General features: G+C 48.1%; 1 pseudogene; it reads left to right on the top strand.

Moving 5' to 3' along the window:
• Positions 1–1790: 1790 nt before the first annotated feature.
• LOC105468293 (dnaJ homolog subfamily B member 1 pseudogene) lies at positions 1791–2871 on the top strand (annotated as a pseudogene).
• The last annotated feature ends 1303 nt before the right edge of the window (positions 2872–4174 follow it).

Genomic DNA, 4174 nt, shown 5'->3' with positions numbered 1-4174 from the left:
GAGGAATCGTTCTAGTACAAGACAGAGACACAGGGAACACGGACAGTCCTGGGGGCACCAGAGGAGAGGCATGTTCAGCTTTGAGAATAGAATGAAGGAAGGTTTCAGGTGAGACCTGAAGCAAAGCTGATACTTGAACATGCAGCTTTGAGGAAGTAGAAAGGAACAGAGGAAGAATCTCAACAAAAGTAGAAAAGTGCCTGTGAGCCGAGGAGAGTGAGTAAATGGCCAGAGTACCAGGTGCACAAACAAGCCTTGAAAATCATCTATTCACAAATACTAAGTGAGCAATTCTCTTAGTGTATGTCTGGCACTCTGGAGCACTGAGAAGACAGAAGTGAACAAAACAAGATCTCCACTCTCACAGAGTTATATTCTAGCTGGGGAAGACAAACATTGATAAAAAAAAAAATGTAGTGTATTACATGGTTTAAAATTATGTAAGGATAGGGGTTATAGGAAGGGTTCAGAGGAATTTCCTCAATAAAATAACTTTGTTTTTTGAAATGGGGTCTCACTCTGTCGCCCAGGCTGGAGTGCAGTGCAGTGGCACAATCATGGATCACTGCAGCCTCCACCTGCCAGATTCAGGCGATCCCTTCTGCCTCAGCCTCCCAAGTAACTGGGACTACAGGCACAGGCCACCACGTCCAGCTTATTTTTCTATTTTTTGTAGAGAAAGGGTCTCACTATGTTGCCCAAGCTGGTCTCAAGTTCCTGGGCTCAAGCCATCCTTCCACCTTGGCCTCCCAAAGTCCTGTGATTACAGGACTGAGCCACTGCACCTGGCTGATAAGGTAACTTTTGAGCAGACACCTAAAGTAAGTGAAGGGTACATTAAGTGTGTATCTTTGAGACTTACAATCCAAGCAGAGACCCTGAGGCAAGACCTGTCTAGTATGGGTGGGGAAAGAGAAGGCCAGGATGGCTGGGCAAAGGTGAAGGAGGCAGGAGATGGATACCAGAGAGTTGGCCCAGGCGGAGGGTGTCCTGCCATATTCTCAGGGCTTGTCTGACAGAGTTAGAATTCGGGATTTCCTTTGAATCAGATAAGAACACTCTGGAGGGTTTAGAGCAGAGAAGTGGCATGACCTAACTGCATTTTGAGATGAGTACTACAACTGCTGTGTAAAAGATAGACAAGAGATGGTAAGCATGGAATCTGAGAGACCAATGAGAAGACCACAGCAACAGGACAGACAAGAACAGTGCGGAAGAGAGATGATGGCGGCATGAAGGAGGAGTAAGTTGTGAATGTGAATCTTCTAAGGGCAAGAAAATGTTTAAAACACCATTCGTAGAGTGCTTATTCTTTGTTTGAATTCTTTATTTACAAAGTTTAGCTTACACAGCTGCAAGTTAGTTTGACCCTGACAATCATAATATTCAACATGTACAACTATCAAAGTTAACTGTGATTCCTCTGAAGTCCCAGCTATAATGTTAACCTCTGCAAGCAGGACAAGAAGTGATTGCAATGGTGTTACAGCTGATTTGACTATAGCATTAGTGACATTGTCGCTATGGACATTCTCACCCAGGGCTTTGAAACTGCAGTTCTCTCCAGTCACAGCTAAAATGAGAACTCAGGTTAAAAAGCCAACTGCACTCCTCTGTTCCTATAACTACCATTAACCATTAAAGAAGGAATGTGATCTCTTTGTATAACAGCCACTGCTGGCCGGATGAGTATACAGAGTCCGGGACCGGGCGGCGGCGGAGCCGGGGGACGGCGACAGAGGCTGGGCGGGCCGCAGGCTGGGGCCACTGGCAAAGACTATTACCAGACGCTGGGCCTGGCCCGAGGCGCCTCGGACGAGGAGGTCAAGCGGGCCTACAGCCGCCAGACGCTGCGCTACCACCCGGACAAGAACAAGGAGCCCGGCGCCGAGGAGAAGTTCAAGGAGATCGCCGAGGCCTACGACTTGCTGAGAGACCCGCGCAAGTGCCAGATCTTGACCACTACGGGGAGGAAGGCCTAAAGGGCAGCGGCCCCAGTGGCGGTAGCGACGGCGGTGCCAATGATACCTCTTTCAGCTACACATTCCATGGAGACCCTCATGCCATGTTTGCTGAGTTCTTCGGTGGCAGAAATCCCTTCGATACCTTTTTTGGGCAGCGGAACGAGGAGGAAGGCATGGACATTGCTGACCCATTCTCTGGGTTCCCTATGGGCATGGGTGGCTTCACTAGCATGAACTTTGGCCGCTCCCGCCCTGTCCAAGAGCCCACCCCAAAGAAGCAAGATCCCCCAGTCACCCACGACCTTCGAGTCTCCCTTGAAGAGATCTACAGTGGTTGTCACAAAAAGATGAAAATCCCCCACAAGCGGCTAAACCCCGACGAAAAGAGCATTCAAAACGAAGGCAAAATCTTGACCATCCAAGTGAAGAAGGGGTGGAAAGAAGGAACCAAAATCACCTTCCCCAAGGAAGGAGACTAAACCTCCAACAACATTCCAGCTGAGATCGTGTTTGTTTTAAAGGACAAACCACACAATATCTTTAAGAGAGATGGCTCTGATGTGATTTATCCTTCCAGGATCCGCCTCCGGGAGACTCTGTGTGGCTGCACAGTGAACGTCCCCACTCTGGACGGCAGGACCATACCCATCGTATTCAAAGATGTCATCAGGCCTGGCACACTGCGAAAAGTTCCTGGAGAAGGCCTCTGCCTCCCCAAAACGCCAGAGAAATGTGGGGACCTCATTATTGAATTGGAAGTGATCTTCCCTGAAAGAATTCCCCAGATGTCAAGAACCGTACTTGAGCAGATTCTTCCAATATAGCTACTTTAGCTCCCCAAGGACTGACCTGGGACCTTTCCAGAGCTCAAGGATTTCTGGACCTTTCTACCAGTTATGGACCATGAGAGGATGCAAGCACCCAGGGAGGGCTTTTGTACTACTGAATGTTTTCCAGAGCATACATTACAATCTTTCAAAGTCATACACTAGACTTAAGTGGTTTTTCAAGTGATAGGGCATCAGGTGGTGGGAACAGTATGAAAAGGCATTCCAGTCTGCCCCACTGGGTCCGGCAGCCCTCCCAGGATGGGCCCACATCCTCCTACTCCAGTCCCTGTTCAGGGGCGAGAGGCAGACCAGCAGCTGGACTTGATCCCTCTGTGTCCCTTTGCTTCTGGCTGGTAGATAATGTCGACCTGCTGTCTTGGTTCCCAGACCCTGTACACTCCTCCGGTTCTGTTCTGATCACTTCTTAGTTTATTCTGTATTTGTCTCCCATGTCTTGCTCTTCCCTTGAAGAATTCTGTCTTCTCTTTGGCCATCTCAAATTGAGAACCTAAACTATTCCTGCAGAACTGCCTGGCTGGCGCCCACAAGCAATACCTCTTGTCCCAGCAGCACCAAGGGAGCCAGCCTCCGGTGAGTGACTCCAGTAAGTGCAGCTACCTCTCCCTTGAGGGTCTGGGAGCCTGGACCCAGCAAGGGCCCTCCTGACCTCTGGCTCTAGTGAAGCTGAATGTCCTCACTTTGTGGATCACAGTCTTTCCATTTCTGTAAGGCAATCTTGGCACACCTGGGGCTTACCAGTGGCCCAGGTAATTTTTTGTTTCATGGACTATGGACTCTTTCAAAGGGATCTGATCCTTTTGAATTTTGCACAGCCCTAGATATAATCCCTTTTCATAAAAGGGTCTTTGCTTCTGGTTGCAGGAGCACTGTGGAACGTCTGTAAATATGTTTTTATAATTCCATGTATAGTTGGTGCACACTCAAATAAAACCTGTCCCTAGCAGCCACTGCTCTCCATAAAGGGCCATAATGGAATTCCGAAGAAATCTTGGGGAGGGGGGGGGAGTTGGAACAAATATCTGTTCCCTGGAGGCCAGTCTTGCACTCAGACCTTTAGACTCATTGTAAGTAGCCTCTGCCAACATGAGACCAAAGGGTGTGACTTGTCAATGCCTCACGACAGCATTAAAGACTGATGCTAAGCCTAAAAAAAAAAAACAAAAACAAAAACAAAAACAAAAAACCAGCCACTTCTTTTCTTCTTTCCTGGTAAATTCACCATAAACCTTCTCCAAGACAGAATTCTTCAAGGGAATAAAATGTGTGGTGTTATCTGTGCTTTTAGGCAGCAAAGAAAGAACAGGGAGTGACTGATGGCCATTTTCTCCCTATCACTAGTGCTGCCTAATGATCTGTTTG

This window comes from Macaca nemestrina, chromosome 11 (assembly GCF_043159975.1).
Source record: "Macaca nemestrina isolate mMacNem1 chromosome 11, mMacNem.hap1, whole genome shotgun sequence".
In the NCBI taxonomy this organism is placed as follows: domain Eukaryota; kingdom Metazoa; phylum Chordata; class Mammalia; order Primates; family Cercopithecidae; genus Macaca; species Macaca nemestrina.
Note: the sequence above shows the minus strand (reverse complement) of the source record. Positions and strands in the feature narration are given on the sequence as shown.